Below are 16,621 nucleotides of genomic sequence, written 5' to 3'. Positions count from 1 at the left end.
AGTCTATTGTGTGCTGTGGATACTATGGTACAGTCTATTGCGTGCTATGCATACTATGGTACAGTCTATTTCATGCTGTGCATACTATGGTACAGTCTATTGCGTGCTGTGCATACTATGGTACAGTCTATTGCGTGCTGTGCATACTATGGTACAGTCTATTGCGTGCTGTGGATACTATGGTACAGTCGATTGCGTGCTATGCATACTATGGTACAGTCTATTGCGTGCTGTGCATACTGTGGTACAGTCTATTGCGTGCTGTGCATACTGTGGTACAGTCTATTGCGTGCTGTGCATACTATGGTACAGTATATTGCGTGCTGTGCATACTATGGTAAAGTCTATTGCGTGCTGTGCATACTATGGGACAGTCTATTGCGTGCTGTGCATACTATGGGACAGTCTATTGCGTGCTGTGCATACTATGGTACAGTCTATTTTGTGCTGTGGATACTATGGTACAGTATATTGTGTGCTGTGCATAGAGGGGTGTGTGTCGCACAATTCATGTCTAACACAGAGGGAATTATTATTGTGACACCACAACCAGTTGTGTGAACGTTCATGGCTGTGTAGACAAACTGTGTATACGTGTCTGATAATTATTATGTGTTCTGCTTTGTCCAATCCTGAAGCCCCCCTTGTGCACATGTATATGTCAGTCAGTGTATACGTCCGATAACTGTCACATAGCGGTCATTATATATTGTACCCTATGTCCGTCTAATCTATGGAATACACGGCTGTTCCATGCAGACACCGGCTACAATGTATCTTCTGTGTTTCATGTCCTGTGTTTGGGGTTTAGGAGAATATTTATTATCATTTCTTAGACCAGATAGTTATCAATTCTTATCGTAGCCCGTGATTTCTGCTGCTCGGATCAGTGTCCGACCCAAAGATGGCGGAAAGATTTGAATAATTATACGGATGCGACGTGCCCACGCCCCCATGAGATGAGGACCCGCCCCATGTAGAATACCAGGTCCGCTTAATAACCCCAGGGAATGTGATAAAGTGGAGAGAGAAAGGGTCTAATTCATCATCACTGGAAACGGGACAAACTCGACATAGTCGCAATGTTTGGGGGTCTGCGCGTGTGCAAGTGTGTATGCTCACATGATCAGACCACGCCAACGAACGGCTTTGGCGAGTTAGACACTCCAAGGGCCGTTCATTTGGGGGAGGGCCGGGGGCAGAAACAGCTCTGGACTATGGGGACGCCCAGCAGGCGGGAAGGGGGGGGGTATTTGGCCAGGGGACATGCTGAGCCAACCTGAATTATGGCCAAAGTAACAACCAATCAGTTTATAACTGTCATTTTTCAAACACTGGCATGGCAGTTGGTTGGTTGGCTCTTTCCAGGTTTTTCTCTGGAAGGCTTGGTACATTGATACATGCCCCTCCCCCCCAGTCCATCCCTGGTCATGTTGAGCCCCCCAGGGACTCCAAGGCCCCTGTGCACTAAGCATACTGCACCCATTATAGATTTCCCACTGCTCCACTTTATCTCTCCCCAGGGCTTAGTAAATGCACCTCATAGTAATATAACAAAGTGTTACAGTGTCAGGCAGAGGCAGCGAGACGAGGACCCTGCTCGCAGGCTGACGTCCATTAATCAGGATGTGTATATACTTGGTATAAACAGAACACAGGCTCAGTGTAATAACGGGCTGTGATTACCGCCCCGCTATCCTGGTGAAAAACAAGTGTATTGATTGGAAATGTGTTGAGCAGACGTCTCATTACTCTGCAGAGCGCAGAACATCTCGCTTCAAGCCCCAATTACCAGCACATTCCTCGCCACGGCACCGTCCCAAAGGCTTTCTCCCCATTCCCACACATCTCCTGGCATGGGAACAACCCACAGCCATCACTGGGAAACATCATTTATTCCTGATTAAGATTCCACTGACACTATCTGTGGGACAGCGCATCTCCCCAGTGATCAGCCCCGCCAAATCCACTCACGCCGGGCCCCCCGAGCCCCGCGGAGCCCATGCGTGCAGTGTGGTTACAATGATTTATCCTAGAGTGAAGATGTTTCCTTTTAATTTATATTGGATCATATTTATTTGCTCTGGCTTCCATCCCGCTCTGTTTCCTTCATCTGATCCATTTATTTTATTTTGCTAAGAGCTGTTTATTTGCTCTGTTGTTCTGGAGAAGGAGACGAGCGTAATAAACAGACAGCAAGGTTATGGATGGCTGCTCGGTATTCTCTATGGGCGCCCTACTATAGGGACCCCTATGTCACAGTATAGGGGGAATGGGTGGTGTGGCTGCATCTACTCACAGTATAGGGGGAGTAGGTGGGGTGGCTGCATCTACTCACAGTACAGGGGTAGTAGGTGGTGTGGCTGCATCTACTCACAGTATAGAGGAAGCAGGTGGTGTGTCTGCATCTACTCACAGTATAGGGGGAGTAGGTGGCGTGGCTGCATCTACTCACAGTATAGGGGGAGTAGGTGGCGTGGCTGCATCTACTCACAGTATAGGGGGAGTAGGTGGCGTGGCTGCATCTACTCACAGTATAGGGGAAGTAGATGGTGTAGCTGCATCTACTCACAGTATAGGGGGAGTAGGTGGGGTGGCTGCATCTACTCACAGTATAGGGGGAGTAGGTGGCGTGGCTGCATCTACTCACAGTATAGGGGAACTAGATGGTGTAGCTGCATCTACTCACAGTATAGGGGGAGTAGATGGTGTGGCTGCATCTACTCACAGTATAGGGGGAGTAGGTGGTGTGGCTGTATCTACTCGCAGTATAGGGAGAGTAGGTGGTGTGGCTGCATCTACTCACAGTATAGGGGGAGTAGATGGTGTGGCTGCATCTACTCACAGTATAGGGGGAGTAGATGGCGTGGCTGCATCTACTCACGGTATAGGGGGAGTAGATGGTGTGGCTGCAACTACTCACAGTATAGGGGGATTAGATGGCGTGGCTGCATCTACTCACAGTATAGGGGGAGTAGGTGGCGTGGCTGCATCTACTCACAGTACAGGGGGAGTAGGTGGTGTGGCTGCAACTACTCACAGTATAGGGGGATTAGATGGTGTAGCTGCATCTACTCACAGTATAGGGGGAGTAGATGGTGTGGCTGCATCTACTCACAGTATAGGGGGAGTAGGTGGTGTGGCTGCATCTACTCACAGTACAGGGGGAGTAGATGGCCTGGCTGCATCTACTCACAGTATAGGGGGAGTAGGTGGCGTGGCTGCACCTACTCACAGTATAGGGGGAGTAGGTGGCGTGGCTACTTCTACTCACAGTATAGGGGAAGTAGATGATGTGGCTGCATCTACTCACAGTATAGGGGGAGTAGGTGGCGTGGCTGCATCTACTCACAGTATAGGGGGAGTAAATGGTGTGCCTGCATATACTCACAGTATATGGGGAGTAGGTGGCGTGGCTGCATCTACTCACAGTACAGGGGGAGTAGGTGGCGTGGCTGTATCTACTCACAGTATAGGGGGAGTAGGTGGCGTGGCTGCATCTACTCACAGTATAGGGGAAGTAGGTGGCGTGGCTGCATCCTACTCACAGAATAGGGGAAGTAGATTGGGTGGCTGCATCTACTCACAGTATAGGGGAAGTACATGGCGTGGCTGCACCTACTCACAGTATAGGGGAAGTAGATGGCGTGGCTTCATCTACTCACAGTATAGGGGGAGTAGGTGGTGTGGCTGCATCCTACTCACAGTATAGGGGAAGTAGATGGTTTGGCTGCATCTACTCACAGTACAGGGGAAGTAGATGGTGTGGCTGCACCTTCTCACAGTATAGGGGAAGTAGAAGGCGTTCCTGCATCTACTCACAATATAGGGGAAGTAGGTGGCGTGGCTGTATCTACTCTGAGTACAGGGGCCCAGGGAGTAGATGGTGTGGCTGCATCTACTCACAGTATACGGGGAGTAGATGGTGTGGCTGCATCTACTCACAGTATAGGGGGAATAGAATGCGTGGCTGCATCTACTCACAGTATAGGGGAAGTACATGGCGTGGCTGCATCTACTCACAGTATAGGGGAAGTAGATGGCGTGGCTGCACCTACTCACAGTATAGGGGGAGTAGATGGAGTGGCTGCATCTACTCAAAGTACAGGGGGAGTAGGTGGCGTGGCTGTATCTACTCACAGTATAGGGGGAGTAGGTGGCGTGGCTGCATCTACTCACAGTATAGGGGAAGTAGGTGGCGTGGCTGCATCCAACTCACAGAATAGGGGAAGTAGATTGGGTGGCTGCATCTACTCACAGTATAGGGGAAGTACATGGCGTGGCTGCACCTACTCACAGTATAGGGGAAGTAGATGGCGTGGCTTCATCTACTCACAGTATAGGGGGAGTAGGTGGTGTGGCTGCATCCTACTCACAGTATAGGGGAAGTAGATGGTTTGGCTGCATCTACTCACAGTACAGGGGAAGTAGATGGTGTGGCTGCACCTTCTCACAGTATAGGGGAAGTAGAAGGCGTTCCTGCATCTACTCACAATATAGGGGAAGTAGGTGGCGTGGCTGTATCTACTCTGAGTACAGGGGCCCAGGGAGTAGATGGTGTGGCTGCATCTACTCACAGTATACGGGGAGTAGATGGTGTGGCTGCATCTACTCACAGTATAGGGGGAATAGAATGCGTGGCTGCATCTACTCACAGTATAGGGGAAGTACATGGCGTGGCTGCATCTACTCACAGTATAGGGGAAGTAGATGGCGTGGCTGCACCTACTCACAGTATAGGGGGAGTAGATGGCGTGGCTGCATCTACTCACAGTATAGGGGAAGTAGATGGTGTGGCTGCATCTACTCACAGTATAGGGGAAGTAGATGGTGTGGCTGCATCTACTCACAGTATAGGGGGAGTAGATGGTGTGGCTGCATCTACTCACAGTATAGGGGAAGTAGATGGTGTGGCTGCATCTACTCACAGTATAGGGGAAGTAGATGGTGTGGCTGCATCTACTCACAGTATAGGGGGAGTAGATGGTGTGGCTGCATCTACTCACAGTATAGGGGAAGTAGATGGTGTGGCTGCATCTACTCACAGTATAGGGCGAGTAGGTGGCGTGGCTGCATCTACTCACAGTACAGGGGAAGTAGGTGGCGTGGCTGCATCTACTCACAGTATAGGGGGAATGGTTGGTGTGGCTGCATCTACTCACAGTATAGGGGAAGTAGATGGTGTGGCTGCATCTACTCACAGTATAGGGGGAGTAGGTGGCTGAAGGGTTAATCAGCCATCTTGTTTCTATTGAGGGGTTAATCAGCCATCTTGTTTCTCTGTGTCTGTCCCTGCTGATTTCAAGGTGGTTATATCCTGGCTCTTTTCCAGTACTCGCTGCTATCATAAACTTTGTTACTTTCCTTAGACACTGTACATTCTGTGCTTTCTCATAACTAACGAATACTACACAAGGCGATGTATAAGCCACCCCACAAAGACACTGCTATTTCCCTACCTCTGCACCAAATATTAACCAATCATGTAATTGAACCAGCGTCGTTTGTTGTGTATAAATATGTTGTTTTCGTCATCATTAAATCAGAGTTCAACCTTGTATCTGTGGTCCTCGTTACTGGTCATATCATATGAGGTTACACTCTCACGGAGCTCTAAGGGGTCTTCACACTGAGGTCAAATAAGGTAATTAATATATGAGGAAATCGATACATCGGCGCATGATCGATTTCCCAACAGAGCTGGGGGCTCGGCCACCGGGATGCGAGGTTCATTCCTACACAGATGTCATAAAGATTTTACAGTCTGCCTGAATCTGTTGTGAGGTTACGGACATACTCGATCCTGAACCTGTGACACCATGCCTGGGGTATGTTGAATGTCTTATATAGAAGTTAGAGTCTTCTATCATAGAAGTTAAAGTCTTCTATTTTTGTGCACATAACCTGATCTGGGATCAGATGCCGTACTTGGAGTACGAAGGAGACCTGGGGTCTTTAGTCTAAATAGTACCTCACTTTGAACGCCCATTCTTTATTGGCCAATTGTCTTTATTGTATTGTCTTAAAGTATAAGTTTTTCTTTCATTCAATATCCCTGTGTGATTGGTGAGTATACACACTCGTGATATCTGTATTTCCTTGTAAACCGTGCGGCTGGTAAGTTCACGCACAATAACTTCACCATTTGTCTAATCTGACTACTGTATGCCAATAGACTTGCGGACTTTATGCTCTCCTTCTCGGAGTAACGCAATGTGAGGCTTCACATACAGTTCTCAGCAACAAAACCACTGGACTCTATCCACTGTCACGTAGACAGTCTGTGGTTTCCACTAACAAAATCATTATACATTTAAAAATTTTATGAGATGTCTAAAGTGAATACATAATTCTAAAAGTGAACAGACAAAGACTAACTCTCGCAGATTGCTGCTATAGGTGTACCTGCCTTTCTGTGACAGCGCCCCTAGTCTGTAAACTTTGAATTTTTCACGCTCTCATATTATAGTCATATATGTCACATCCTAGAACACCACAAATAGGAACTTGTTTAGATTGCCAGTGTAGTATAGTACTCTGGTACCATAACCCTGAAAGAGACGATTATTGGCCAAAGTTAATATCTGCCAATAGTGAACTCATAAGATTCAAATCTACACTTACATCTCTGCCTAGCGGCACTGTTGCGGAAGCAGTCCTTGTTTTAGGCTGTCATCTGCGCACTGACGTTATTCAGAAATACATTGATCAACCATATCCACCTTTTGTGACATCAATACCGATTAATCTCTTCACTTATCCAATTATCTGTCCCAAATCGATAGAACAAATTCAAAAATTACCTGAGAAATCTGACATATTATATTTCTTAGACTATAGTGAAGATTATACCCATCAACAACAAATAAAGAAGTGGAAATTATTTTCACAAAGACATCATAGACAGACTTATAGTAAACATGGGTTCAAAGCAAAGTAAAACTACTGTCAAATATCCACCTCCCCTACCCAATGAAACATGTAAGGACTATGTGGCCCGTAATTCATCCACAAGTTACTTCTTAATTGACCCATGGGTAGACAATTTAGCGGGATGGACTGAGAATTGTGGTAGTGAAGATGCATTTCCCAGAGATGGCGGCAACTACCCATATTACATGGAAATGGTTAAAGGATTGTGTCTTGGAGACAAACAGGCCTGGCCATGGTATGATGCTGATCCGTCTTGGGACATGAAATACATGTCTGCAGGAGGTGAACAATGGCTCACCATTGCCCCCTTCTGGCATGACACCACAATCACCAAGAAACAAAGACAGATAAAACTCATATCTAAATCATTACATGACAAAGAGGAGAAGAGAATTAAAAAGGTTGTTAAAATATTATCACCACCCCCTTATAGCCCAGTCTATCCCTCATTGACAGATACTGACCTGATGGCCATTAGTCACCAGGTTCTATACCCCAGTGCACCACCCCCCAATCCTGGTGTACCGGGGTCTGGTACAATACCTTCAGGACAAGTACCACCTGTTAACAACGTCATACCCCCTGTAAACCAACAACTAGGAGAAGAATCTGACACTGACGACGAAACCCCTAAAACAGAACCTACTGAGAAGGAATTGGAGGAATTAATAAAAGATGCCACAGAGATGCTTAAACATAAACAACAACAAAAGACCAGAAAATCAGCTGATAATTCCATTATAAATCCACAGTCACTAAGTAGTATTACTAGGGCCAGTAGAAACATTACCAAAATAGAAATGACTGACCAGAGGACCTCCGGGGCTGATGACTCCGTCGCCGGGGCCTCTGCCTCAGGATTTCTCGGTCCCTTTATGACTATAGGAGACCAACTTCTTATCAAGGCCATGGACCTTGAAGAACTAAATAGGATAATTAAACATTGTCCCAAACCTCATGTCAGTCCCACCGGTACTATAGCATACTTAAAAAAGGCTTGCACAGGTCGCAACTATACCCATGATGACATTATACTGATTGTCAACAATGTCACTGACCACAACCCCAAATGGGATTGGAAAAATATAAAAACCATCGTCGACTGTCCAGCTAAAATGTCCACTAAGGATTATCCTTTAAACAAAACAGACAGCGTAAAAACCATGTGGGAAGAAATAAGTACAGAAATGACAAAAGTTTTTAAAACTAAGTCTTCTCTGCCCGTCGCAGTGGCCTGCAAACATAAGGCAACTGAGACGGTCACGGAATTTTGGAAAAGATTCAAGAAATGTTGGTCTGAGGAGGCTGGTTTGGATCCTGAAATGGATACACTCCTCATTTCCACATTTATTAATAATTTACATCCATCTATTATTACCACTGTCAAACAGAATGTCTCTACCTGGACATCTGACAAACTCACTGAATTTAGTGAGCACTTATATGAAAAAGAATCTGCTGGATGTTTTGATATGAAGAAGACTGTCGTCACTTCTACTCACAACTTCCAAAATAATAACAGAGGCCCACCAAATAGACCAAATAGGGGGATCCCACAAAATAACCAGAAAAGACCATATAGACCCCCTCAGGGTCCAACACCCCGTGAGCCTCCATACAACAGAGATTACAACAATACTGGTGCAGTACCAAGACAAACAACTTGTTTCAACTGTGGCCAGAATACACACTGGGCTAAGGACTGTCCACTCCCTCCCCAGAAACCACAACAACCTTACACTCCCAGACCCCAACAGGGACCATACAGACCACACTCAACATCAGTTCAAGACCATGTACGTTTCAGAGTGGACTGGTCTGACCCTGCACATTGACGGGGCCCGGAGGAGGGTATCCCATCTTTTGCACAGTTCACTACTCATTGGGAAGATTCACCCCTCATCACATTATATGTTGATGATAAAAAACTGTCCTTTCTAGTAGACAGTGGGGCAACAACCAGTGTTTTGTGTTCTCTTAACTATGATGGTGAACTGCAAAAGACTACTCCTTCAATGGGAATCAACGGGATACCCACTGACACATACCTGACTGACCCAGTTATCATACGCTCTGTCAAGGGAAAACATTTAGGTATACACCAATTCAGGATCATCCCAGAATGTCCTGTTAACTTACTAGGCCGTGACTTGTTTAGTAAATTCCACATCTCCATCTCACCCTCTCCACAAGGGAGTGGGCTCCAAGTCACCTCCCCACACTTTGTGTCACTACAAAATACTCTGGACAACTCACTTGATCAAATTGATGATAGAATTTGGGCCATTGGCCCTTATGACACTGGCTTCATACCCTGTACACCATACAAAGCCAAGCTCAAACCAGATACACAACCCGTGTTTTGCAGACAATATTCACTCTCACCAGAAAAGATTGAAGGTCTTAGACCTATGATACATGACTTCCTCGAACAAGGCATACTCAAGTACATTGTCTCACCTTACTCGACACCTATCAACCCTGTTGCTAAGGCCGATGGCTCTGTTAGATTCGTACAAGACTTGAGAAAAGTAAATGATCTCATTGTTCCTATTGCACCCATAGTACCTGACATCAATTCACTCATCTCAGCAATCCCTGCAAACGCAACCCACTTTAATGTAATAGATTTGAAAAACGCATTTTTAGCATTTCTATAGACACAGAGACCCAATTACTCTTTGCTTTTTCATTTGAAGGTAAACAATTAACCTAGTGTCGTTTACCCCAAGGCTATATTGACTCTCCAGTGGTCTATAGCATAATCCTCCAAGCCACATTGGCTCCATGGCACCCCCCCCATAGTTCTGTCCTGCTACAGTATGCAGATGATCTGCTTCTCTGTAGTGTCACCGAGGAGACCAGCCGGTTAGATGGAATCTCATTGTTAAACTGGTTAGCAGAATGTGGACACAAAGTGTCAAGAGAAAAATTGCAATGGTGTAAAACGCATGTCAATTACCTGGGTTTTGTACTCTCTGAGGGAGAAAGAAAAATCAGTCCACAACGCATACAGTCTGTATTGGGCCTGGTCACCCCAACTACCCAGAAGGATATGTTGTCTTTCTTGGGTATGGTAAGTTACTGCAGACAGTGGATCTCTGATTGTTCCTACTATGATAATATCTTGAGACAATGCACACTCAAAGACAAACCCAAGGTTATACAATGGTCAGATGAAATGTATTCTGCATTTAAAAAATTGAAAGAAATGTTAGTACAGAGTCCCGCGCTTGGTCTCCCGGACTATATGTTATCATTTCACTTGTTTGCAAGGGACACATGTACAACTATGGCGGGTGTACTGACCCAACTTCATGGAGGCAAAATGCGCCCAGTCGCATTCTTCTCAAAGGTAATGCCTGTCACTGTGCAAGGAATGCCAGCTTGTCTTCGAGCACTGGCTACATGTGCAATGGTTGTTGAGATGTCCACATCACTTACATTAGGACATCCTACTGTGTTACATACCACACATAATGTCCTCTCCATCCTCAAAGGTCTACACACACAACACATGTCTGCCCAAAGACTCAGCGGCTATGAAGTACTCCTACTAGGGAACCCTTCTCTCACTGTAAAATACGCAACAAACACAGAAGGACCTGTCCCTGTACTAAACGCACTTTTAGGTCTTAAAGGACCTGACGACGAGGCGCCGCCTCAACATGACTGTACTCTGACAATTGACTCAGAAACTTCACCCAAACATGACATGTCGACTGTGCCTATCCCCGATGCCGACATAATATTTGTTGACGGCTCCTGCAGCCGTCCCAATGACAACACGTACCAGGCAGGATATGCAGTGGTTAAACTTCCAAACACCACCCTTGAAGCAAAGACAGTCCCCTTACAGTCAGCACAAGCTGCAGAACTCATTGCACTCACTCGAGCTTGTCACATTTACAAAGACAAACCTGTCACAATTTACACAGACTCCAAATACGCTTACGGAGTTGTTCATGATCATGGTATGATCTGGCAACGCCGAGGCTTCACTGGCGCTGATGGGAAAGGCATATCACATGCGCAACTCATCACAGATCTCTTACACGCAATTACATTACCATCTCAAATTGCCATCCTTCATTGTAAAGCACACACTGGAGGAAAGGATGATATCAGCAAAGGCAACGCTCTTGCTGATACCGCTGCTAAACGTGCTGCCACTATAGCAACATATAACCTCACTCTTGCTGTCATCTCGCCTCCTTCGTTAGATGATACATACCTACTGACAGAGTTACAGGCTGCTGCCTCTAATTCAGATCTATCAGATTGGACATATCCAATACTGCAGAAGAATCCACGGACTGGATTAATCTGCAAAGAGGGGAAACCATGTATACCCCAAACCAGTGCATCATTGTTCATAGCACATTACCACGGAGTAGGACACCATAGTATAGTAACAACTACTTTACTCCTCTCCAATGATTTCTACATTACTAATGCAAAAGATCTCATTAAACAATACATCAGTAGATGTATAATATGTCTCAGAAACAACCCAAATAACCCAGACAAAGCAAGACACCAGCACCTAGAATACCCAACCACTCCATTCACTCACCTGCAAATCGATTTCACACATATCAATAATGCAGGAAGACAGGAATATGCCCTGGTCATTGTCGACATGTTTTCTCGGTGGCCAGAAGCATATGCCACTAAATCAGAAGATGCAAAAACAGTAGCCCGCATACTCACGCGAGAAATCATTCCGCGCTGGGGATGCCCGCTTCAAATTAATAGTGATAAAGGTTCAGCCTTCACAGCCAAGGTCACAGCAGAACTAGTCAAAGCACTGCAAATAGAATGGAAGTTTCACATTCCATATCATCCACAGAGTTCCGGTATCGTGGAACGCATGAACCGTACTCTTAGAGATAAACTACGTAAAGCGACAGGAGGTACATTTGCAAAATGGAAACAAGTCCTTCCTATCGTATTGGCTGAAATTAGAATGACACCACAAAAGACTCTAGGTTACTCCCCCTTTGAAATACTAATGGGCAGACCTTTTCCCACGCCCTGGGCAAAGAAACCACTAGTTACAACTGAGGGAGATCTAGACATAATAAGAGAAGAGTACGTCAGATCTCTAATACAGAAACTTAATGAAGTTGAACAAAATGTTATCTTTAAGAATCCTTCTCATCCACAGATACCCACTCACCCATTCAGGGTTGGAGACAAGGTCGTAGTGAAAGTGTTGCCGAGAAACAAGCACCCCGGAGACTTCACCTACGGACCAGAGACAGAAGTGGTCGCAGTCACCAGGACGGCTGTCCTCACCGACGAAGGACCAACGTGGATCCATGCATCCAGAGTGAAGAAAATTCCACCTCCACCACACGTCAACACAGAGGTCGACACCGATCCCGAGACTGACACAGACGGGACGAGAGAGGTAATAACGGGGGCCAGTGGCTCTGACCTCCAACCTGGAGAAGACCTGCCGGCTGGAGGTGACGAGGAATCAGGGGTACAACATTCTGAAGCCAAGGACGACGCTACAGGATATGACTCCCCCCACCTTAGCCCTAGTGATTTTATTCGGGCTTGTTCTTTATAACTGTTTTGCTGAAGTTGATATTACTCAAAATGATGGACGCTTTACCTTCTGGTATAATTCTTCTAGCACGACTGTCGCTACTTTTATATTTTCTTATTGTGATATTGTATCTTGTTCAAACAATCAAGGCGGGAATCGAGGAGAACCACCGCTACCATGGCTGTGTAACATCCACCACACACCACACGCTGTAAGTCACGTATATATCTGTATCACTAGTACTTACTGGGGAGATTCTTGCAACTCATGGGGGGCTGTTGGGTGGAACACTAGAGCAGATACCACTGCCTTTGATATCAGCCAAGACTGGGGATATTACCCCGATGTTGGCATCCATAAATGGTCCAATGGTCGATCCTTACTAGCCCGTATGTCCCTACGAAAAAAGGGCACTTGCAATAGCCAATTTATCATTAACCTAGAAAACCCGGCCCCCGGCGATGCCGGACTATATGTCATGGGTAAATATCAATCAGGAGAAAGCGGGGGCCCAAGGGGAAGATTTCATTTAAAAGACATGTATGATAACCCAGAATACACCGCCCTCAAAACCACTGTAAAACCTAAAACACCATCATCATTCTTTAAACCACATGTCACTACTTTTAATGAAATGTTAGCCATTAACAACCCCACTTACGAAGACACTATATCCATAGAAACTGGATTATCTGACGTAAATTATTGGCTAGAATGGATGAAATATAATGCACGTAAAGTTAATCAAACTGATTGTTATGTGTGTGGAAAATCCAGACCCCACTTGGGTACGGTGCCCATACACATACCTTCAGACCAAGATAAATGTTTCTTTAGCCTGTATACTGATACTATTGTAGAAGAAACTAAATGTGAACAATGGAAGAAAGAATATCCCATAATGGTAAAGAATACCAATCCTGGTAGTACCATAACCATTTATCCTGGTAATTATACATGTTATTACTCAAACAGCACTGCACAAAACACTGTAGATCTGAAATTGTTTCCTGATGGGTATTGTGCTGAACGAAGACATATCAGTGTACCCACCATGAAAAAATCATTAGGAGACATTTATTTTATTTGTGGAGACATGAGACTCAGGACAAAGCTGGACAATCCTTGGAAAGGAGAGTGTGCCCTGGCAAAGATCATTATGCCCATACACATTCTCCCAGCCGATTTGTCTGAGCCTCCTCCCACAAATAAACCTACCACAAACTCCAGAAACAAAAGAGAAGCTCCAAAGGAAAGCTTCGATCCACACATATACATAGACACTATTGGTGTTCCCCGGGGAGTTCCTAAAGAATTTAAGGCTCGTGATGAGGTCGCTGCCGGCTTCGAGTCCCTGCTTCCCCAGGTAACCATCAATAAAAATGTGAACTGGATAAATTACATATATTATAATCAACAGCGCTTCGTTAATGATACTAGGGACGCTTTGAAAGGTATTGCTGAACAGTTAGAAGCTACATCACAAATGACATTTCAGAATCGCATGGCTTTAGATATGATGCTTGCCGAGAAAGGAGGAACCTGTGTGTACATAGGTAAGGTTGATGGATGCTGTACTTATATCCCAGACAACACAGGTCCTAATGGGAAAACTACCCTAGCTATTAAACATCTAGAAGATTTATCCATCGAACTCAAGAAGAACTCAGGTGTCACGGACCCCTGGAGTAGCTGGTTTGGATGGTTAAATGATTGGAAACACGCACTAACACAAATAGGCATGTTTATTCTCATTATAATTATTGTACTTATGATAGTAGGATATTGTGTCTTTCCCATATGTAAGAAGATTGGTTCCAAGTACCTGGATAATGTAACACCTGCTATGTACACTGATCTCGCCAAAAGCCTTCCCTCACCAGAAGATTATAGTGAATATGTTAAAATCCATCGTACCAAACAAGATGCCATCTACAAGAATCAAATTGTCTAAAAAGGACATTGATTCTAAGAGGGGATTGAAGGGTTAATCAGCCATCTTGTTTCTATTGAGGGGTTAATCAGCCATCTTGTTTCTCTGTGTCTGTCCCTGCTGATTTCAAGGTGGTTATATCCTGGCTCTTTTCCAGTACTCGCTGCTATCATAAACTTTGTTACTTTCCTTAGACACTGTACATTCTGTGCTTTCTCATAACTAACGAATACTACACAAGGCGATGTATAAGCCACCCCACAAAGACACTGCTATTTCCCTACCTCTGCACCAAATATTAACCAATCATGTAATTGAACCAGCGTCGTTTGTTGTGTATAAATATGTTGTTTTCGTCATCATTAAATCAGAGTTCAACCTTGTATCTGTGGTCCTCGTTACTGGTCATATCATATGAGGTTACACTCTCACGGAGCTCTAAGGGGTCTTCACACTGAGGTCAAATAAGGTAATTAATATATGAGGAAATCGATACATCGGCGCATGATCGATTTCCCAACAGTGGCGTGGCTGCATCTACTCACAGTACAGGGGAAGTAGGTGGCGTGGCTGCATCTACTCACAGTATAGGGGGAATGGTTGGTGTGGCTGCATCTACTCACAGGATAGGGGAAGTATATGGTGTGGCTGCATCCACTCACAGTATAGGGGGAGTAGGTGGTGTGGCTGCATCTACTCACAGTATAGGGGAAGTATATGGTGTGGCTGCATCTACTCACAGTATAGGGGAAGTAGGTGGTGTGGCTGCATCTACTCACAGTATAGGGGGAATGGGTGGTGTGGCTTCATCTACTCACAGTATAGGGGGAGTAGGTGGTGTGGCTGCATCTATACATTGAAGATGGGATGTTCTACTTCTCATTTATTTAGCGCCTTCTACAAGATAATAGGATCTGATTGGTTGCCCGTAGCAACATCCCATCTTCAACAGAACTCTCCTCTTAGTACATTTACCTCATATTAGCTGTAGACATTGTTTTATCTCTATGTTCTTCTCTGTTTGGACACAGAAGAGAGGACACTGTACATGTATTGTTTAGAGCCGGGGTCACAGGGACGGTTATGTAATAAATATTTGGAGATGCGAATAGATGGCCCCTTTCCACCCAAATCTTGCACACGTGTTAATCCCTTCTATTCTTGAGTGAAAGCGTTTTACGTGCACAGAAACCCAATCTGACAACAAATCATTGCTTTCCGTCAGGTCGCGTCCCCCTGTGGATTTCCACAATAGATAATCTGTTTAATTTATTTTCACTCCCAGAATGCGGCACTTCCAGGCTGTGCACTATGAAACACAGATGTACCGCCCTCCTGCGGCGTCCTCCCCGGGGAGACAGACTGACGTTCCAAACACACATTGCACCGAGACGTGTTCCGTCCACTGATACGATGCTAAGTACCAGGCATAACTCACAGAGGACGCAGGCAGTAAATCCTGCATCATTTGTGGAACGTTAACTCGCGCTTGTCCGTAACCATATCCCAACCGGATGCGGACAGTAGGCGCTGAGTCTGCTGATCTGCTTACGGTAGAGATCTCTTTGTGGGGCCTGTTCATAGGGCCTGATGCATACAGAAGTAGCGCCGCTCATTAATTGCTGGGGCTCGCCAGACCGCCCTTATTGGCGAGCCGGCGCTACATCTGACTGGGAAGCTCGAGTGTCACACACGCACGCGTATCCCAGTTTCCTGGCAGCGGGGGATGGGAACCCTGCCTGTCTCTGCTTCGGGGAGATGGCCAGGGTTAGGGGGGAATGGAGAGGCAGGAGACTGTGTTGGGGACCGGCGGCCGGGACCCGGGGGTCCGTTGTAAGAGGACACGCGTGTGTCCCCTTCCGGCGGCTGGCGAATCTACCGCCAGCCCCTGCAAGGAAAAGGGATGCTCCACCTGTATGTTGAAATGCCAGTTTATGCATATTTTAAGCAATAGTCCCGTTTATTATTAGGACGTCTGTGGATGTCTAGTATTCAGCAAACTCTGAAAACTGGAAGTTCTCCTGCAGGAACTAACACCATCTTCAGATAGCACTGATAGCGAAAGCCCCGCTCATTCCTAACAGCAGCTGTCTCTGCACCGGGGCAATACCGAATCGCTCCAATAGTAACAGGAAGTATCCACCTCTGCCAGTTGTGGCAAGTGGGTTAATTAGGAGTCTATGGGGTGTACGCAT

The 16,621-nt window shown here is 45.7% G+C and overlaps 1 protein-coding gene and 1 long non-coding RNA gene across 3 annotated transcripts in view; one reads left to right on the top strand and one right to left on the bottom strand.

Moving 5' to 3' along the window:
• SCARA5 (scavenger receptor class A member 5) overlaps nucleotides 1-16,621 on the bottom strand; it is a 242,054-nt gene that overhangs the window by 60,220 nt on the left and 165,213 nt on the right. The gene's annotated exons all lie outside the window — the stretch shown is intronic.
• On the top strand, nucleotides 5,229-14,809 carry LOC146064888 (uncharacterized). Its single transcript, XR_014471865.1, has 2 exons — nucleotides 5,229-5,644; nucleotides 12,104-14,809. It is a non-coding gene; the product is annotated as an uncharacterized LOC146064888 (long non-coding RNA).

The sequence above is a fragment of the Crinia signifera genome, chromosome 3 (genome assembly GCF_055691185.1).
Source record: "Crinia signifera chromosome 3, ASM5569118v1, whole genome shotgun sequence".
Taxonomy (NCBI): domain Eukaryota; kingdom Metazoa; phylum Chordata; class Amphibia; order Anura; family Myobatrachidae; genus Crinia; species Crinia signifera.
This window is presented reverse-complemented; position numbering and strand designations above follow the sequence as displayed.